The 22443-nt window shown below is 45.1% G+C and overlaps 1 protein-coding gene across 2 annotated transcripts in view; it reads right to left on the bottom strand.

The window, feature by feature from the left end:
• Positions 1–22237, bottom strand: part of PRKCQ (protein kinase C theta) — a 147998-nt gene extending 125761 nt beyond the window's left edge. The window contains exon 1 of one of the 2 annotated variants that reach the window (XM_043479660.1): positions 22097–22237. The gene's annotated coding sequence lies outside the window, so the exon portion shown is untranslated. Of the gene's footprint in view, positions 1–4321; positions 4514–22096 lie in introns of those variants that run through there. The other variant, XM_043479661.1, reaches the window with a different exon arrangement.
• Positions 22238–22443: the final 206 nt, after the last annotated feature.

Below are 22443 nucleotides of genomic sequence, written 5' to 3'. Positions count from 1 at the left end.
TAGTAAGATGAAAACAGAACCTATAATGTTAGTTTAAAAAAAAAAAAAAAGCTTAGTAAACACAGAGAGGAGATATATGCAGAAACCCACAACTGATTTAATTTGCAAAACCACAGCTTTAGCTCAACTAAAGTAAAGATGACTTAGATAAAATACAACCAGAAAACTGAGATAAAAGAAATGGGGTAAATAAATTAAGCTGATGATTTAGCAAGCAAGTGTCATGGGTGTATAGCATGAAAGTCTGAGAAAGCACTTTGGACAAAGAAAGGTGATGGATTGACTCCAGAGAGCCCCTGGGCACAGAAGTTCTTAGGGGAACCCCTGCTTGCTGGAAGAGCATCATTTCTTGGACCATGTCCCTTTCACTTGTGATGATATGGTCACTTAGTTTCAGGAGAAAAAATAAGATTTTACAGGTTGATGTTCAATTTTTGAGGTTGGGGTGGGAGATCACTGGTATTTATTAAGGCTCCTCTGCAGCCATAATTAAGCAGTGGGAGTCATGAAAACTTCCACTTTTTTGACTCCCACCACCAACCAGCTGTGATACCCTGAATATCTCATCTAAGCCCCAGTTTCCTTGCCTTTAGAAAGAAAGGTCTAGATATACAGAACAGATTTGTAGACACAGCAGGGGAAGGAGAGGGAGGGACGGACTGGATTGAGAGAGTACCATTAACATGTATACACTACCGTGTGTAAAATAGATAGCTAGTGGGAAACTGCTGAATAACAAGGGTAGCTCAGCTCAGCGCTCTGTGATGACCTAAAGGGGTGAGGGTCAGAGGTAGGCTCAAGAGGGAGGGGAATCTATGTATATTTATAGAGGATTCAAACTGTTGCACAGCAGAAGCTAACATAACATTGTAAAGCACTTATCCTCCAATTAAAATTAAAAATAAATTTTAAAAATGAAGAATCTAAAGAGAAAAACATCTGTCCTTGCTAAAATTCTGTACTTAACTATTTTTATCTCAATACTATTAAGATCAGAAAATGCTAAGAGTATTTATCCTTAGGGGAAAGAAGAGGGGAAAGACTATTTTCAAACTGACTAGTGGTGTTCCTTTTCTAGTAAACTATTTAGGCAGTACCAAGTGCCTTCTCAGGGCTTCCCTGGCGGCTCAGATGGTAAAGAATCTGCCTGCAATGCAGGAGACCTGGATTCGATCCCCGGGGTCAGGAAGATCTCCTGGAGAAAGGCATGGCTACCCACTCCAGTATTCTCACCTGGAAAATTCCATGGACTGAGGAGCCTGGCAGGCTACAGTCCATGGGGTCACAAAGAGTCAGACAATACTGAGCAACTACCACATACACACACACACAAGCGTGCTTTCTCAGGCACAGTGAAGCATGTTCCCTCCAATACATAGATGTTAAAATAAGGAAAGGAAGTGACAGATTGGGGGCTTGGGCTGCAGGGGTGGGAAGTAATCCGACAGCCCTTTAGTTTCCTTCTACTCATTTGCCTGTGTGCTAAAGCAGCAGCAAGAGGCATTAAAAAGCTCTGGATGTTTTGGAAAGGTAGAGACCCTCTTTACTAATCGGAATCATAATAGTCAGAATCCATATATCTATTCAGATAACAAATAATGACAATAAGTCCCAGGCATGTACCAGTTTAAAACAAAAACAACAACCCAGTGGTGAGAAAGGGGTCAGGGCAGGCCTCACGGACGAACAGAGAAGATAAGGGCTATGCATCACTTGGAACCAGGGAAGGACAGAACAGGACTTTTCTGTATCACCGGTGACTTGTCTGCACCTTCTTTTTCTTTATACCCATGGTTCTTTTTTTGGTAATTTTTTATTGGAAGATAATTGCTTTGCAATATTGTGCTGGTTTCTGCCATACATCCACATGAACCAGCCACAGATATACCTATGTCCCCCCTCTCCGGAACCTCACTCCCATCCTCTGCCCCTCTGGGCGGTCACAGAGCACTGCGTTGAGCTCCCCATGTCACACAGCCTGTTCCCACTGGCTATCCATTTTATACCGTAATGTAGAAGTTTCCATGCTACTCTCTCAATTCGTCCTACCGTCTCCCTCCTACACTGTTTGCGCAAGCCTGTTCTCTATGTCTGCGTCTCCATCGCTGCCCTGCAAATAGGTTCATCAGTGCCATCTTTCTAGATTCCATACACGTGCCTTAATACACAATATTTGTCCTCTTTCTGACTAACATCACTTTGTTGAAGTTTGTTCACATAGGCTCTAGGTTTTTTGCCTCATTAGGACTGACTCAAATGTAACAGTCCATTGTATATATGTACCACAACTTTTGTATCCATTCATCTGGCTGAGTAACAGTCCATTGTATATATGTACCAGGATTTCTGTATCCATTCATCTGGCTGAGTAAGTCCATTGTACACACGTACCACAATCTGTGTATCCGTTCATCTGTCGATGGACATCTAGGCTGTTTCCATGTCCAGCTATTGTAAAAAGAGCTGAGTGAACACTGGGGTACATGTGTCTCTTTCAATTACGGTTTTCTCAGGGCACATGCCCAGTAGTGGGACGGCTGTGTAATATGCCTACCCATGATTTTATGGCAGTGAGTGCATAGCAGATATTTTTCCTCTCCCTCCCACTCTATAGAAAGCAAGCACTTAGTAATCTAAGAACAGGCCAGGTTCCAGAAATTTCTAATTCTTCATTCTTTTTTACTGTAACTTCACAGCATTGTTGTGAGCTAGATCATCTTACTTACGTACTATTTTTTGTTTGATTTTTAATGCCTTTCTCCTCCATGAGGGTTAGGACTTCGGCTCTCTTTTCTCCCGTGTATTCCCAACACCACATCCATCACTGACAATGATCAGTGAAGGGCTGGATCAATTACTATCCGTGGACTGAATAATTCCCTGCTTGTTCCAAGTCATAAAAGTTCCCATTTTCTCGAAGTTACTGATTAAGCCACTCTAACGTGTGAAGACAATCTCAGTGGTACTTGCATTTTTCAGAGGATCTGTGTGCTGGCAGAATTTCTGGTACCGGCAAGAAATGAGGACTTTCAGGTGGTTACTGGAGGGTATTTTGAGATCAGGTGGGAAGAAGCATTCCAAAGACGGCCACCCTTTGATTTGCTAGAATGTCTACTCCAAGAAAAAACAAATCCCTCTCTCTGTACTCTTAACAGACTCCTCCTTCCCTCTATGGGCAAACCCATAAATCTTCTCCAAGTGCTGGCCCAGGAGGGTTGCACAGGGTCAGAAGCATAAGGGTCCATAAGGGTCAGAAAGATAAGGCTAAGACAGAAGCCCCAGAAAGGATAGGTATGCTTTGTTTCTGCTCTGAAGACAATGCATCATGGGTGTTCTGCATCTCAGTGGTTATCACAATTTTTTTCTGTTTATTCATTTTCAGGACTAACATTTATATTCCACCTCTGAAAACTGTCCATTTGCTCAAATATGAAACACCTATGATATTTCTAGTTGTTATCTTGCAAGCCAACCAGGAAAATAATAAAGTACAGAGCTTTGAGATTTAAAAATTATTCTTTGGAAAATATTGGCAAAACAAGTGTTTTCTTGAATAAGGATATTGCTTTGAACTTTCTGGAATCTTGGGCTTCAGAACTTGTCAAATAACAACAGTCAATAAATAACAGACATAAAAGGGATCAGAAACATAATCTGAATCTTACCAGTGATTTCATAGATACGCGAACATACTGACTTAAAAGCAGATTACAAAGTTATCTCAGGCATATATTGAGAAACAATATAAATGTGTCTCACAGCATGACAATGTATCATTCCTCTCATTTCCAGAATTGCTTTACAAAGTCAAATTTCAAACTGTAAAGTTATTACCAAAGGAGATTAATCTGGCTGCATTTCTCACTCATTTTTAATTAAACACACTTTCTTCTAAACAGCTTTTTGCAAGTTACAGTAGTCAGCATATACATATGTGTGTGTGTGTCCACAGATGATAGACTTTGCCATTTTAAAATATGCCCCCCCCCAAAAAAAATAAAATGTGCCCGAAACCATAACTGATACAAGGAGGGAAGGAAGTCTCATAACTCATTTCTTAGAATTAACACTACTGTCTGGTAATATTTTTTTAAAACATGAGTCAGTAGATACAGTATATTGTCTAACTCAGGCTAAGCCAAGCGGAGCATCAGGAACACAGATTACAGCATCAAGCTGCCTGGGTTCAAATCCGAGCTCTGCCGTTTAGCAGCTCTGTGACTTTGAACAAGCTGTTTAACTCTTTCCTCATCTGCAAAATGGGGACAATAAGAGGACCCACTCAAGTAGGTTAACAGACATAAGCTGATCAGAGCAGTACCTGGATGCAGAAAAAGCTCGATCCAAGTTAGTTGTAACTATTAGTCTTGAGTTTATCCATTCAACGGAGTCAAAGGAATGACGATCGTGTTTTCTTCCTCCACCACTTAGCAGAAAACATTTTCTCACAATGATTACTTCCTTTAGGGTTGTTTTGTCAAAAAGCGGTTCTGCTCAAGGTGGGCCCTCCCGCTCCCTCCCCCGAGTAGCACCACTTCCCCTGAGCCTCCTCACCAGCGTCAAGCGCACAAGTCAGTTTCACTTTCACGTTATGCAGCCAGTGTGGCTGGGGAGGCGAGCTAGTCACTTACGAGGCACCCAAGTGAAGTAAGCACCACCTTCTCCCCTGCCCTCCTGGCCAGGCAGTCACCTGTGGAGAAGGTGTGCGGAGAAGGGCTGAGATTCTGCACTGTTTGGCATCGGGGTGCCCTGCCCTTTCGTGGCAGGTCTGGGATGCCCTTACGGGGTGCTGCGCGCGTATCTCCATGAATGCACACAGCCGGGTCCGATGCCAGCTTCCTCCCTGCCTCTTCCCTCTTAATCGTGACCCCGGGCTCGAGCTGACCGCTCTGTTTCAGCTGCTAAGCTCGTGTCTCACGCTCTGTGTCTGGCCTGTTCTCCTCTCTGCGCGGTGGCGGTGCTGCGTCCGCCCCTCTGGTTCCGTCACACGGCTTACTTTCACAGCTCTGACCTCCTCCTCATCACACCCGCCTTCTTCCTGTTTGGGGTTTTCTGGTCTTCCCTCCAGGCACCCTCCTGCTCTACCCTGGGCAGAGATCACACCGACGCCCTGGCTATGGACTGAGCGCCTGCTGAGTGGGGCACGAGCCCAGGGCTGGACTGGAGAGACAGACCCGCACCCCTGCCCTCAAGGAGCTCACAGTGTGGTCGGGGCGGAGGGGGTGTTGTTACTGCTGAGGTGGCTTCCGGCACAGGAAGCCGGGGTGCTCACTCAGGGGGGAAAGGATGCTTTAGTTAGAGCAGGGGGTGGGGGCGCCTTTGCAGAGGCAGTGATGTCTGAGGGGTCAGCCAAGTGAGGATGCAAGGGGGAGAAGGGCATCTCTCACGTGTGGTTCCTCATGGAGCTACGCTTACGGAGAGGCGTGGAAGAAAAAGGTGGTTCTCAGGGCCGTGGGAGAGGGAGGCTGGAGAGGCGGGCAGGGGACAGACAGGGAATGACCTGCGAGCTGCGTCAAGGGCCTGGATCTTATTCTACAGGAGAGAATGGCAATCCAATTTTTGTGTGCGTCAGACTCTTCTGCCACCAGGGAGACTAGAGGTTCCGTCTCAGGAAAGAAATGTGAGGTGGTGAAATATTATCCCATCACAGCCTAAACACGTGTGTTTCCAAGGGTAGCTGCCAGAGCACCTCCCATTCCAAAGCTCTCCTGAGATGCTCCTCGGCCCAGCCCCCTCCCCGTCATCGTGGCTTTGACCAGCAGATCTCAGCAGAAGTGATGCTCCGAGGCTTCCTAGTTTGGCCCTTAAGAGATCTGAGCCTTTGTCTATTGCGAATATTTACTGTTAGGATCTAATCACCATGAAAAGAAGTCCAACATGGCTGCATAGAAAGAGAAGGAGCCGGAGGGTTCCAGTCTTCTAGCCATACCCACCAAGTGTCATTCATCTATTGCTGCTTAGTTGCTCAGTCACATCCAACTCTTTGTGACCCTATGGACTGTAGCCCACCAGGCTCCTCTGTCCATGGGATTTCCCAGGCAAGAATATTCGAGTGAGTATTCTCAAGAATTGCCATTCTCTACCCTTGCCCCACGTCACTCAAGAATATGGGAATGAGTTGCTCTTTCTTTCTCCCATGGATCTTCCTGAGCTGGGGATCAAACCCAGGTCTCCCGTATTGGCAGGTAGATTCTTTACCACTGGGCCACCAGGGAAGTCCACATGATACACTGGGTTGGCCAAAAAGTTCATTTGGGTTTTTCTGTAAGATGGTATGGAGAAACCTAAACAAGTTTTTTGGCCAACCCAATATGAGCGATCCCATCTCAGATCTGTGCACAGCTTCACGAGAGACCCCACGTGAATCCATGAACAGCAGAGCCAGCCCAAATTCCTGAGACATAGAATCACGAGCAGATCAAATGGTGTTGTTTTAAGCCACGAAGTACTGCGAATGTTTGCTACACAGCGACTGATATCCAAAGCAATATTCTAGGTCAAATAAATATTAATAGTACACTGCAGCCTTAACAAGTTCAGGACAACAGCACTGATCCACTCACTGCCAATATGTGTTAAGTTGTACTTCACTTAATTACTTATCACCAACTCTAATTTCAAATCTACGTCACACTTAACTGATTAGTGCTCAAACTTTTAAAAAGTTGGTTCTCAGAAAATGTAATCCTGTTTCCATCTTGCAGTGTGTGGATTAAAATTCCCTGGAATTCAGCCTAAACTTTCCTATTGATAGTTTTCAGATAAACATCCAAACAAACACGTGTCTCACTTTTTGGGCTTGCAGAATGTTTGACGGTTCTTTATATTTTGCTTTCTTAGCTGTGCTGCTAAGTATCTTGAGACACACCAGTACTTGAATAAATGGTGCGATCTCTCTCTGGGTCTAGATATTTAGACCCAGAGTTCTATACTATTTTTTTCCACCAGAAAATATCTACCATATTTTTCCAGGAGAAAATGATTTTGTATATTTATTTTTTCATATTACTATGTTTTAAAAGATTTTTTTTAATGTGGACCATTTTTAAAGTCTTCACTGAATTTGTTACATTACTGCTTCCATTTTATGTTTTGGTTCTTTTGGCCATGAGCCATGTGGGTGGGATCTTAGGTCCCTGACCAGGGATGGACTCTGCACCTCCTGCATTGGAAAGTGAAGTCTTAACCACTGGATGGCTGAGGAAGTCCCCTAATTTTGTATATTTAATGAAGATATATTCTCTCTGTTCTGAGTACCTCTAACCTGTTCTCAAAAGAGAAGGGCTTACCCTTCTTCCTTTCAATTGAAATAATAAAATTCAAATACTGAATTGGCATTTCTCTCTACCAGTTTCACCTATGGGACACTATTAATGGATTAAGTTTGCCTTCATTAAAATTTCTAAAATTATGTGCTAGCTTATGCTTAGCAATACTGGCAATTTGGGGCCAAGCAAGTTGCTGAAGCTCCAGTATTTTGGTGATCTGATGTGAACAGATGACTCATTGGCAAAGTCCCTGATGCCGGGAAAGACTGAGGGCAGAAGAAGAGGGTGTCAGAGGATGAGATGGCTGGATGGCATCACTGATGTAATGAACATGACCTTGGGCAAACTGGGAGGTGGTGAGGGACCAGGACCCCTGGCACGCTGCAGGCCATGGGGTTGCAAAGAGTCGGACACAACTGGGTGACTGAACAACAACAACAATGTTGCATTTATTTTATTTTAAAAAGTAACACAAAGCCTTTCCTACTGCTCACATGGCTTTCTTTCCAAAAGCACTTGCATCAAATACCCCAAGTGTATTATAAATAACAACAGATCTCAGGGCCCAGGAACTTAAAAAGAATCCCAGCGGTAAACTTCTTTTTACTGGAACAGAGGAAGGTGAGAGTAATTTGTGCTGCACTTTTGGCAAATATTTAAGCTGCTTCTGCGTCAGAACTTGGAATTATGCAAGTGATTTCTCCCTGAATTATTTCAAAATCATAAGGACTTTAACAAAACTATCTAGGACTGCTGTGGTACCTAGCCCATGCACCATACTACTGAAGCCCATAAGGTAGAGCCTGTGCTCTGCAACAAGAGAAATCAATGCAATAAGCCCAAGTTCTGCGACAAAGAGTAACCCCACCAGCCACCAACTAGAGAAAGCCTACACACAGCATCAAAGACCCAGTGTAGACAAAGATTAATAAGTAAATAAATATTAAAAAAAGAAGTAATGCAATTCAATCATTTAAAAATACATGATACTTTATTTTTCTTCTCCAATGACTGATGCAGAAGAACAAAGAGTTTCCACTCTTAGAGTGGAGAAGATGCTATCTGGCTGCTATTCCTCATGAGCTTATCTTCAATCAAGGTGTTCTTTTTGAGGAATCAGCATTTTGAGAAGAACTGGCTGTTATCAGACTTCTTGTGCTACCATTACCACTAACACTTGAGAAGGAAAAATGTGCTGTTGCCCTTGTTCTCACAGGTAGTTTTAATTTGCAAAATTTACAATGAGAGCAGAATGATTTCAGAGTTTGGGTGACTGCTCTCCCATTTATTGGTGAAGAGGTACATGTTGCAACCATTAGTAATACAGTAAGCTCCCTACATACAAACCTAAAAGTTGCGAACTTTCAAAGATGCAGACATGCATTCACATGTCCAGTCATGTAAGTCAGTTCACATGTCTGGTGTACTTTTCAAGGTACTGTACTGTAAGATTTTAAATGTTTTATTTTTTGTATTTGTTATCTATTATTTGTGTGAAAAGTATTATAAACCTATTACAGTACAGTTACTATAGAGCCGATAAAGAAGGTTGGGTGCCAAAGAACTGACGCTTTCAAATTGTGGTGTTGGAGAAGACTCTTGAGAGTTCCTTGAACAGCAAGGAGATCAAACCAGTCAATCCTAAAGGAAATCAACCCTGAAAATTCATTGGAAGGACTAATACTGAAGCTCCAATATTCTGGCCACCTGATGCAAAGAGCTGACTCATTAGGAAAGACCCTGATGCTGGGAAAGACTGAAGGCAGGAGAGGAAGGAGGTGACAAAGGATGAGATGGTTGGATGGCATCACTGACTCAACAGACATGAGTTTGAGCAAGCTCCGGGAGAGACTGAAGGACAGAGGAGTCTGGTGCGCTGCAGGCCACGGGGTCACAAAGAGCTGGACAGGATTTAACAACTGAACAACAACAACTTACAGCCAACTGTGTTATTTAGCTAACTTTGTTGGACTTACAAACAAATGAGATTTATGAATGCACTCTCAGAACAGAACTCATTCGTATGTAGGGGACATACTGTACTCTGCATTCTACACCCAGGCTAATGAATGGGTTAACTACAGGCTGGGAGCCATGACATGTATCTGATACTGCGCCACCCAGGTGCCTGGGGGAAATCCTGGTGTGAGTGGAATGTGTAGATCTCAAAAGACACCCTCCCCGAACAGCTACAAAATATTAGGATCAGGAGGAATTCGAGAGACCTCCCCCCTCCCCCCATCCAACTCACCCATCTTACGGTCAACACGGCCAAACAGGTCAGAGAACACTGGTCTCCTACCCCCAATTCTGTGATCTTTCCATCTGCCTTCATTGTCAGACAGCTCAGAAAGACTGCGTGACCATAGAAAAGCTGGACCAAGGCAGGGGAAAGCTGCTCCAAGATCCTATAGCCTCTCTCCAGTCTCTGCTATGGAAAAGGATGATCTAATCTGGATTCTTAATACCCTTGCATGCCAACTCCCATGTGTCTTCATTTATTGCAAGGGACCTGGGAAGCAAGGTCAGGGGACTGGTAACACACAACAGGGCTGGGGAGGGGAGGGAGGCAGCAGGTGACATGGTACAGAGTCTGGCCAAACAGAAGTCAATGCACCGAAGGGTAATAATGCACTTGGCCCCATGCACCACTTCTCAGTCAGGCCCCTAACATTCACCCTAAGCACACGGGCAAATGTTACAGTGCTCAGAGCTCTTAGTACTAATGAGCAGGTCCTGAAAAACATGACATTTGTATGACATGACATTAGTCTCCTTCATGCTGACAACGAGAGAAAAATAAAATCTATTCTCTGACGAGGAGGTGTCCTAGCTTCCGCAAGTGAAGATGCAGTCTGAGCTCTGTGCTGAGAGTTTAAGGAAGAGAAGGAAATAGAAGACCTGGTGTATGTCCTTGGTGTATGTCAATCCTAAAGGAAATCAACCTTTAATATTCATTGGAAGCACTGATGCTGAAACTGAAGCTCCAATACTTTGGCCACCTGATGTGAAGAGCTGACTCACTGGAAAAGACCCTGATGCTGGGAAAGATTGAGGGCAGGAAGAGAAGGGGGTGACAGAGGATGAAATGGTTGGATGGCATCACTGACTCAATGGACGTGAGTTTGAGCAAACTCTGGGAGATAGTGGACAGGGAAGCCTGGCGTGCTACAGTCTATGGAGTGGCAAAGAGTAAGACACAACTTAGCAACTGAACAATAACAAGGTCATTGAGCAAGCTTTCTCAGGAGATAATAACTGAATTACAGTATCATTATTGGGACTTCCCTGTCAGTCCAGTGGCTAAGACTCCCTGCTCCCGATTCAGGGGATCTGGGTTTGATCCCTGATCAGGGAACTAAATCCCACCTACCTCAACTATGAGTCTAAATACTGCAACTAAAGATTTCACATGCCACAAGTAACACCCAGTGTAGCCAAATATATAAAAACTAGAAAAAATATTGTTATTGAGCTCTGTTTATGAGCCAGATAGAATCACAAATCCCCAGAGACATAAGAAAGCAGAAGAGGGAGAGGAAACACATCACAAGCTACACAGAAAAGATGTAACAGAAACGGACTCTCTCCTGGATAATCGTTAAATGAACCCTGGTGGAGAAGAGGCTCCATGAACAAGGTGAGGAATGTACCCGGGTACCACCTGGTCTTCTCCCTTCCCAGAGGAAAGCAGAATGCTTGGGGTGGAGACTCCGTTAAGCTCTGGAGGGCAGGGATGATGAGCCTCACACAGTTAAAAGCATCTCCCTTGTTCAGCAGACAACGATAAGCATAATTCTTCGGTTGCCCTGGTGTGACCTCCCCCCGCCCAGGATGGAACCGTCCCTATAGAACACACAGAACATTTCCCCCAAAACATGATGGCATCCACGCAGAAGTGTACTCTAAAAATTGCCTCTAAAATCCCACTGAGGTATAAGCTTTTGAGGTATAAGCCCAAACCCTAAGCTCCCGTCTTAACATTGTTTTAGCCATGGCTTACTAGCTGTTGGGAACCCATGCAAGTGCTCATTGTATTATTGCTGGGATTTATTTTTAATCTTCTTTAAAAGATTATGTGTTTTTCTCCTCTGGTTTCATATTTTTGGTTATTCTACCTTTCAGTAAGTCCCCTAGAGCAAGGGCCCCCAAACTCTGGGCCGCAGACTGGTACCTCTGTCAGATCAGTGGCATTAGATCAGAAATAAAGGACACAAAAAATGCAATGCTCTTGAATCATCCTAAAACCCTCCACCTGACTTCCTGGTCGGTGGAAAAACTGTCTTCCACAAAACAGATCACTGGTGCCAAAATGGTTGGGGACCATTGCCCTACAGAATTTATGACTCTTCAGTTCAGTTGCTCAGCCATGTCCAACTCTTTGCGACCCCATGAACCACAGCACACCAGGCCTTCCTGTCCATCACCAACTCCCAGAGTTTACCCAGACTCATGTCCATTGAGTCGGTGATGCCATCTAACCATCTCCTCCTCTGTCGTCCCCTTCTCCTCCTGTCTTCAATCTTTCCCAGCATCACGATCGTTTCAAATGAGTCAGCTCTTCACATCAGGTGGCCAAAGGATTGGAGTTTCCGCTTCAACATCAGTCCTTCCAATGAATACCTGGGACTGATCTCCTTTATGACTCTTAGATGGTCATATTTGCAAAGCAGAAGTAGAGACACAGATGAAGGGAAGAAATGGAAGGATACCAAGGGGGGAGTAGGGGTGGGATGAACTGATAGACTGGGACTGACATGTTGCTGTTCAGTCGCTGAGTTGGGTCAGACCCTTTGACATACACACACTACTCTGTATAATCAGGTAACTACTGAGAACCTACTATATGGCACAGGGAACTCTACTCAACTTGGTGATCTAAATGGGGAAGAAGCCCCAAAAGAAGAGATGGATGTACATGTGTAGCTGAATCACTTTGCTTACAGCACAAACTAACACAACATTGTAAAGCATCTATATTCCAATAAAAATATTTTTTAAAACGAATTTATTACTCTTTACTTTTATGACATTTTTCTTTGAATGCTCTCAATTATTTAAATCTTTGGCAGGCCTTTATCATCCTAACTCTTGAACTTCATCCTTCACTTTTGATCTTTTTTATCTTTTTATCTTTCTTAATGAAGATTAAGATCACGATGATTTTGTTCTGAAAGATTCTAAAAACATCGTTTTATTAAATTTAACCTCTTTTATCCTTTCATATTTTCTTTTTACTAAAATAATTTTGAGCTCTCTGTATATCTGCATTCAATGTTTACCCTCTGCCTCATCCATTTGCTTGTAGGGGAAAATTTTGGAAGATCTCAGTATTACTTTTTATTTCCTTATCATCCTTAACTCAGTCTCTTTTCCTTTCATTACTGGCATTTCTCAGCAAGGTGAGAAACTGGGAGGGTGAAAAGAAAAGCCCACCACAGGGATGGGGAGACAGAGTTTCTCCCTTGTAAGAAGTTGTCTTTAAGCACGTAAAATGTTTCCCATCACCTTCAACTCTGAACTTCTAGTAGAATGTATCTAGGCAATTCCAGAGACCCACAGGCAAAACCTGCTGAGTTGATGATCCCACTCATGCAGACATTTTTATTTTCTGCACCAAATGATTTTCTGCTCCAAACTCACTGCGGGTGGTGACTGCAGCCGTGAAATTAAAAGACGCTTGCTCCTTCAAAGGAAAGCTGTGACAAACCTACACAGCATATTAAAAAGCAGATATCACTGCCAACAAGGTCCTAATGGTCAAAGCTATGGTTTTTCCAGTAGTCATGTATGGACCTGAGAGTTGGACCATAAAGAAGGCTGAGCAATTCATGCTTTCAAACTGTGGTGTTGAAGAAGACTCTTGAGAGTACCTTAGACAGCAAGAGATCAAACCAGCCAATCCTAAAGGAAATCAACCCTGAATATTCATTGGAGACGAGGGCAGCAGAAAATGAGATGGTTAGACAGCATCACCAACTCAATGGACATGAGTCTGAGCAAACTCCAGGAAATGGTGAAGGACAGGGAAGCCTGGTGTGCCGCAGTCCATGGGGTTGCAAAGAGTCGGACACAACTTAGCAACTGAACAACAACTAATTCATGTTACAGAGTCCAGGTTTCATTCAAAATAACACTGGGTAGCCACTGCAGAGTTTAAAGCAAGGAGTGATGGGGAACACATGTAAATCCATGGCTGATTCATGTCAATGGATGGCAAAAACCACTACAATATAAAAAATAAATAAATAAATAAAGCAAGGAGCGATAAGCTCAGATCTGGGTTCTACAAGGATCCTCCCAGCTGCATGGTGGAGAACAACCCACAGTAACAGAGACCAGGGAGGAGGTTCTGGCGGTGATCCAGAAGAGAAATGCTGGTGACCTGAGTGGGGGTGGAAAAATGTGGATGGAATAAAAAGATATGTAGGGGTGTGCATCTACCAGAACATGGCTTGGGGTACGCTGAGGTGGTGAGGAGTCAAGGAAAACATCCAGATTTCTGCTCGCGCAAGAACAGGTGACACAGCGCCAGAGACAGAAAAGAACGGGAAGGAGGTTATCTTGTGGGAAGAGAAAGGGGAAGACCATGCAAGCAGTCTGAGGCATGTGGTATTAGATGCACCCATTTAGCAGCCACAAAAGGACTCTGGAGAGGTCACCATTAGGGAGTGGTCAGCAAGGGGATGGCTGTTCAGTTCAGTGAGGCATGAGGTTACCCACGGAGTGAGAATCCAGAGGATCATCAACCTTCCATGGGAAAGGAGGGAGAGCAGGAGCTTGCAAAGCAGAAGAGGGGAAGGAAGGAGAATGGGAAGCAGGGGTGGGATGAAGGTGTTGCTCCAAGAATGCAGAGGTGCTCAGTACACCATCTGCTGCAGAGAAGTCAAGGAAGAAAGGAGTGGATTGAGCAAGAGTCAGCAAAAGGGAGGGCTTCCCTGGTGGCTCAGTGGTAAAGAATCTGCCTGTTAATCTCTGTTTCAGGAAGATCCCCTGGAGGAGGAAATGGCAACCCACTCTGGTATTCTTGCCTAGAAAAACCCACGGACAGGGGAGCCTGGTGGGCTACAGTCCATGGGACTGCAAAGAGTCAGACACGACTTAGCGGCTGAACAACAATCAAGCAAAAGGGAGCATGAATGTGTTAGATTCCCAGAGGCAACAGAGCCAGATGTCTGTGGCCATGACACAGAGTGAGGACAGAGCCGGGGGCAGAGGACAATTTAAGGAGGCTGGTTGCGAACAGGAGGAAAGAGGAGGACATGGTTGGAGGAAGGTGAGGAAGGATGGCCTTCTTCTGAGAAGGAAGGGGTTTCAGCATGCTTGTGCAGTGAGGTGGGACCAGGCATGGGGCGGGGAGGGGGGAAATACAGATGCAGAAGGAGATAATCAAGAGAATGCGATTCCTCCTCCTTCCACGGAGGAAGAAATGGAATCCAGAATGTCAGTGGAGGATGAACCTTAGAAGGTGAGGCTTCTGGTTTTTTATCATAAAAGACGGGAAGGACGGGAGGGAAGATCCAGACAGAGCTGGGCATGGAGCCCTGTCATCACAGGGTTAGGCTGTTTTTATCAGGGAAACTCCTGTTTTCTCAGCGAAGCAGGCTGAGGGGATGATGGCAGCAGGAGATGGTCTGAAATGGTCGCTGTATTGTCAGGGGGAGGGAGTGGTCCAGGCAAAGTCTGAGGGAAGGCCTGGCTGACACTGGAAATCATAGAGCACCGACGCCACGAATTTGCAGTTACAGGACTCTGTCCAGTAGAAGCGCAGCAGCCTCTGGCTCCGCACCGGGAGAAGGAGACGAGGGGACTCAGCTGCGGACCTGGGGACCCCAGCTTTGGAAAGAAAAGCACATCACCTCATGTGGCCCCACCCAAGCTGCTCCTCCCAGCCTGGGGTTGGGGGGTGGGTGGGGAGGGAGCTTCAAGCGGAGGGCGGAGGGGCTGTTTTCATCTTTGTTGACTTCAGGCCCCACAATCTCTGGTCTGTTGAATCAACACTATTTTTTTCTAAGTGATTTTTTTTTTTCCCCCTTAAGAAACTGACAGGGCACATCCCAAAGTCCGTATTCCTCTTAACAAACGTGGAATCTGATTATAAGACTCTCCCCCTGAGATGACATCTTCCCCAAGCAGCCAACTGATGAACAAACTTTGGGAATATAACCCACGGAGTCAGAAAAATTAACCCATGGAGCTTAAATTGGGAGCCATGAGATCAGAGTTCACAGCTAGTCATTTGTTGTGGGACTCTTGATGAAGATTCTTGACCTTTACCCACCTCAGCATCTCTGTAAACTGTGGATGAGCCACTCATTGGGCAGGACTTTAGGAGAAAATGGTCTCACGTATCCCAGACTCCTGGCATGATGCTCACTCCACCAATATCACTTTCCTCTGTCTCCCTTCAGGGAAGAGTGTGTATGATTCTAAAGAAACATTACAGAAAACTAAAGGTCATAGGTCTATGATAATCATAAGACACACGTCCCAAACTCCATGATCCCAAATTTCATGAATTATTTATTTACTCTTGCTATGTGAAATGCATGCTAGTCTTTTCTGTTCCATTTCATGTTTAAAGATTTGCTTGTTGCAACGCAACGCAAATCTCACAATCCAATAATGATTGTGCTCTGCAGTTTAAAAAACACTAGATGAGAGGCCCATCTCTATATCACTGCAAACAGTACATTAACAGACCACAGAATGGAAAAAGTTGAAAACTACTGCTCTAAAAACGCTACCACACAGCTGACATGAATTTCTCCCCAAACTGCAAGAAAGACATGTCAGCTGACTTTCATGAAAGACTCGGCCTCTTGCTCACCTGGGCTGTGAAGAGTCATCTGACTGTGAATTCTCAGTGCCTGGCTTGCTTTGGAAACTCACCCATATCTTGGCAACAAGACTCTACAGGCTAGATGCTTATTTTAGCATATGCCCAGGGTGAACAATGCAGAGGGCTGGAGACGGGTAACAGGGTAGGCTAGCCAAGGGTGATTAAGGGTCCACTCTTCGTACTTTCAACTAAAGAGCGGTAGTTGATGTGGTAGTGATCAACACACTTAGAGAGGGAAGTATCTGGGCTCACCCCCATTCTCCTCCTTCACTGCTGCGCTCAAACCAGACAGGGGTTGTCCTTTGCTTCACTAGGATGTCATGCTCACAGGCCATCCTAAAATGCAATCCCACCTTCCAAAACACCCTCACCCACACTGCAGGGCTCAGCTGAGCTGCTACTATCTCCAGATGCCTTCCCAGACACCCCAGATCTAGTGTTCCCTTGGCACCACGTGGGTGCCCAGTACAGCACGTGCACGCTCATTCTGCACTGGGGGTTCACTGGGGGCTCATTGGGCACCGGTCCTGCTGGAGGTGCTGGGAAAAGGGCTACAGGCCTTTTTGGAGTTTATACTAGCGAAGAGGAAACAAATGAATCTGTGACACAGTGGTGCATGGTAACATTATAAACTGACATAACGCATGATGAAATCACCACACTCAGAATTTCCCCTTTACCTGGCTGCATCTCGCCCATGGTTACACAGCACAGTGTGCGGCTCTGAGGCCCCCAACAAAAACTTGGTGGATGAAAGCACAACCGTCAGCTTTCTGGTTTTCTCCACTGTCCTGGGAATTTGTCTTGTTTTGGTCACATACAAGAAGATAACCTTTAATTGTCTGCAAAGGGTCTGTTCTGCACATTTAGCATCATTACAATGAACGCCACGCTTACCTGATTCTCGACAACTGCTCATTGCTAAACCACAAGGTAAGTAGAGGCAGCCCTCTCTAGAGGGCAGAAGCCCTTCTGCCCATGGCTTCCCTAGTCCTGCAGGAGATGCTGGAATCTTAAGTCCTCCAGTTATTCTGCACTAAAAAAAGAGACATATTAACTTCATTTCCTAATTTTGTGGCTATTCTCTGCTTCTGGGGGAGAATGTTCCTGTTTGTAGGAAATACACATGAAAGAACTGATAAGGTGACAGGGCATCCGGTCAGCAACTTATTTAGACATCATCAGGAGGGTTAAAAGGGTAAAAGGATTTTCCCCTTTGTACCGTAATTATAGCTTTTCTGTAAGTCTGGGGTGTTTCAAGGTTAAAAGAAATAGAGAGGTAAAAATAAAAAGGGACGTAAGTACAGGATGAGATAGGAAAAAAAAAATAATGAATTCAGAAGCAGCAGCATCCCATGAACCCCTGAGGTCGGGCACCAAATGGTTTGGTAGAATGTTAATTGGTTACCGTCTCACATCATTAGGATGGCAACAATCAACAAACGGAAAGTAAGAGTATGGGCTCGGATGGAGACAGTGAAACCCTCCTGCAATGTTGGTGGAAATGTAACACGGTGCAGTCGCCACAGAAACAGTGTGGTGGCTCCGCAAAAAACTAAACATAGAACTATCATCTAATCCAGCAATTCCACTTCTGGGTATACAGCCAAAAGTATTTAAAGCAGAGATCTGAAGAGAGAGTTTTACGCTCATATTCACAGCAGCCTTATTCGTAAGCCAAAATGTGGAAGCAACCCAAACAACCATGAGCAGGTGAGCGGATAAACAAAATGTGGTAGATACATCGAGGGAGATACTGTAGCTCAGCTGCTCAATCGTGTCCAACTTTTGTGACCCCGTGGACTGCAGCACACCAGGCTTCCCTGTCCTTCACCAACTCCTGGAGTTTGCTCAAGCTCATGTCCATTGAACCCACGGCAGATACGACGGAATATTATTCAGCCTTTAAGAAGAAAGGAAATTCTGACACAGGCTACAACCCAGATGAACCTGAGGGACATTAAGCTTAGTAAAATAAGCAACCCACAGAAAGACAAATACTGTACGATTCCATTTATACAAGGGACCTACAGCAGCCAAATTCAGAGATAGAAGGTAGAAAGGAGGTTCCCAGGGCTGGAGGAAGGGGGGATGGGGAGTTAATTGTTTAATGGGTAGACGGTTTCAGTTTTGCAAGATGAAAAGAGGGATGGCGGTGATGGCTGCGTGACGGTGAGAATATACTCAGTGCCACTGACCTGTTTAAAATTTAAAAATGACTAAGATGGCAGATTTTGTCAGGTGTATTTTTATCACAATGTACAAATTTACTTGGTAGGTTATCCAGCTCTGTGGTTTTTGGCAAGGCGTGGCAATCACACATGCTCGATTCTACCAGTTATCAGCTGTTGAGAGCTGGGCAAGTGACTCAACCTCCCTCAGCCTCCATTTCCCCAAATGCAAAATGCGAATGCTAACAAGGATAATCACAATGATGGTGATATCAAATTTATAAAAACTTTGCAAAGATTAAATGAGACTAATGTTTACCAAAAACAAGTAAAATTATGTGCCATATAATATCTGGTCCATAAATTATAAATACTAATACATCAATAAATCATGTCTTACTGCTTTTGTTGGCTCTGATTACCATAAATAGGATTATTTCTTAGCTTAATTCAATTAAGCTAATTTAATTTAATTGATAACTTATTCAATTAAAATTAGCTTAATTCAAAAGTTATAATTTAAAAAAAAGTTATATAAATGAGCTTATTTACAAGACAGAAACAGACTCACAGATTTCGAAAACAAACATGGTTACCAAACGGGAAATGTTGGGGGTGGGGTGGAGGGATCCATTAGGAGCTTGGGATTAACACACACACACTAATGTGTAACAAGTAATCAGCAAGTAACACAGGGAACTAGACTCAATACCCTGTATTACCTATACGGGAAAAGAATCTGAAAAAGGATAGATACATTTACATGTAAACTGAACCACCATGCTATACACCTGAAACCAGCACAACACTGTAAATCAACAAGACACCAATAAAAAAAATTTTTTTTAACCAAACAAAGAAAAAAGTCAAAAGGTAACATTGGCCTGTAGAGTATGTACTGCCAGAGTGAGTGACTTTGAACATCTGCTAATTTAATCCCAGAGCAGAAATCTATGATTCCAGGCTTTGGCTGTGCTATTCCTAATTTCAGAAACTTCTGGTTCTCATTCTGTCTCAAGGATATCCTCAGATGACAGAGCAATGTGAATAATCGTGTACAGAGGGTTGACAGGTTAAAATAATGAAAGGTTTCCATTATTGCAAGGAAACACCTCGTAATTAATCTTTTTGCCTCAACATCATGTTTTTCTATGATTTGCTCCTGATTTCTGCCTTGATAGCTAGAATAGGTATTAAAAAGCAAAGCTGGATGCACGACTGCTTGAAAACGAAAAATTTAAACTTCCAAATTGATGGACAGAAACAGATAGAATGAGTTTAATATTATATATGTTGTCAAAAGACTAATTCCCTTGCTTATAATTACAATCTGATTTGGGGCAACAAACTTATAAAAATGTGAACTCACATGACATATCTGTGTTCTCTGGGCCTTTTTATCATATAACCTTTTTTTTTAATTTAAATGAAATGATTTGTGAAAATTATGTGGGAAAAATGATAAAAGATTGAACCCTATAAAAAGGATGCCATCTGAAATAAAAAAATCCTTATTAACAGTTATATTAGATGACCTCATCAACAATACTTTTAGGGGCAAGCAACACAATCAGTAACTCCAAAGCAAATGCATTCAGAACAGGTAGTACTAATTCCAATTCCTATTTTAAAAGGAAGGCAAATGTCCTGTCATCAAATTCCACATTGTAAGGAGATTTTGTGGAGCTTTACTCCTGAATGCCAGTTACAGATTTGTACTATAAGGCCACATTCTCAAAAAAAAAAAAATCCTGTACCCAGTCCACATGGAATTTCAGGTAAAACACCAGACTCACTACACAGAAGACTTTCCTCTTTTCCATAGAAGAGAGGGAATATATTACAATTGCAAGAGGGACCTTTATAGAAATGGCCAGAGACGAATGGGCTAATCCAGAGAGCCCCCCACCCTCACCCCCTGAACCTACCAGAAACAAGAGAAAACTCATTTCAGTGTTGAAAGGCACCTTTGTGATCTGAAGAAGGACCAAGGTGTGACTAACTGAACAATGTCTCTGCATAAATGAAAGGCCAGGGGCACCTCAACAAGAGAAAGTTCTAGTCACTGGCGTATGTATCTTTCAAACAGACAACAGGGAATTTCTGCAGAAGGGAGAAGGATCTGGGAGGACAAAGAAGCTTGCCCATGAGCCACCTGCCATCCCAAGCCACCGCTGAACAAGACGGTGGCGGAAGTGAACACGACAAGGCGGAGGGTGGTGACGAGAGTCCTCCCTTGGAAGTTTACATTTTAAAAGCTTACAAGAAAAATCACAGAGGGCCGAAACAAAGGCTGGCGATGGGGACAGGTCGCTCTTGAAATCAGAGAAAAAGTTTATGAGGGGGGGGGGGCGGAAAAAAAAACCCCAAACAAACCAACTTAATTTAGATTTAATTGCTAACTTGGAGGAGTTCCACAGCTGAGGCTTTGAAGGTTTTAGAAGCTCTTCCTATGCCACATCTTTAAATATGTGTACGTTCAATCAACATGAGAAAGACTAAGAAGAAGGGTCTGCCGCAGACACCTGCTTCAAACAATGGTGCTGATCTCCGAGGGATTCTAAACAGCCACGCACCAACTTCAGAAGTAATTTGCAACCAAATTAGTAAATGTCATCCTCCTTCCTAGGAGACACAGCATTTTTTTTAAAAAAAGATTAAAGCACTGGCAGTGAGACTGCCATTTTACAAGAGTTAAAAGATAAGTTCGGGGGGGAAATGAAGATGGTGATTCACAGGACTGGGGTGTGGGGTGGGAGTGGAGCACCACCATTTTACTCATAGGGCTTGTCTATCAAATTTCCCCACCAGGAAAGGACGGTGGTGGTCACAGCTTCTAGAGAACAACGTAAGGGGAGCAACAACCAGGTCTGTGTTCAGAAAGGGACCTGCACGCTGTCCATACCTGGGGATGGACCATTCCACGGACGAGGAGAGAGGCGACTTCTCATTCTCCTCCCCGTGTCACCGAGCCCCCTCTGGGACAGCTCGGTCCACCACTGAATCATCTTTTTATCTGCACCACTCTGAGCAGGACAAGCCCAGGGACAAAGCTTTCTCCTTGCAGAAACCCCAGCATCTCCCAGGTGAGCCAGCCTCAGAGCTTGTCTTCATCCAGGCGCGCCCGCCCGCAGGGAACGCCGAGTCGTTAGCATGAAAGGTCCATTTCACACTGACAACCCGAGCTCTTGAGAACCGAATAAAATAAAGGCACTAGCTCTAGTTTCTTAACGTGTGGCCCCCGAAGCTGAAAAACACTCTCACCCCAAGATTACAGGATTGAGCACCAGTTTTTTGTTTTGTTTTCTGACATCGATCAAAACCGGCCTCGCCCTGCCCCAGGCCCCTGGAAAGAAACTTGGCTTAGTTCAGAAGTGAGTGTTGTTCTGCTTCTCGAGCAAACGCCAAGAAAACTTGATTTTCCTCCGTGGACAGGCTGCCACGGCATCACACACCTCTCCTTCCCAGGGCGTGCGGGAAACAGTAAACTTTCCGCCACCGTCTTCCTTCCCTCCCTCCCACCCCGCACTTTAGGTGAGAGAAAAGCCCAGAAGGAAGCGGAGGCGCCCCAGCCCCTGGCCCCGACGGCCTCTGCCCGGCCAAAGTCCGCGCATCCCGGGCGTCCCGCGCGCCACAAACCACGGAAACGAGACCCAAAGTTTGCGGCGCCTGTCGCCCTTTCCGAGTTCACCGTCCTGCCGCTCGCCCCGTCCTGGACCGGCTCGGAGCCCAAGTCGGGTGGCCGCCCCGCTCCCCGCGCCCCTCGCAGGGCGTCCTGCCCACCCGGTCGGTCGGCGACCCGCGCGGGGACCTACCTGCCGGTGGCGGCGGTCAAAGCGCGCGGCTGGGCGGCGGCGCGGGCACGGGCGGCGCGGGCCAGGGGGCGCTCGTCACCCCGAGGCCCCGCCGCCGAGCCGGCTGCCCGGACGCCCGCCCCGGAGCCGCGGCCCGCGCACCGCCCGCCGCGCGCCGCTCTCCTCCGGGGCCCGCCCCGCGCTGCGCCCCGCGCTTCCGCTCGCAGCGGCTCCGGCCCCGAGACCTGGTCCCATCCCCGCGCCGGGGATGCTGAGCTGCGCGCGGGCAGAGGCACCCGAGACCACGTGACTCTCCATCTAACCCAACCGAAAAGCGAAACGAGCCTTCCCACGGGAAGGATCAAGGT

The sequence above is a fragment of the Cervus canadensis genome, chromosome 10, assembly GCF_019320065.1.
Source record: "Cervus canadensis isolate Bull #8, Minnesota chromosome 10, ASM1932006v1, whole genome shotgun sequence".
NCBI classification, from domain to species: Eukaryota; Metazoa; Chordata; class Mammalia; order Artiodactyla; family Cervidae; genus Cervus; species Cervus canadensis.
This window is presented reverse-complemented; position numbering and strand designations above follow the sequence as displayed.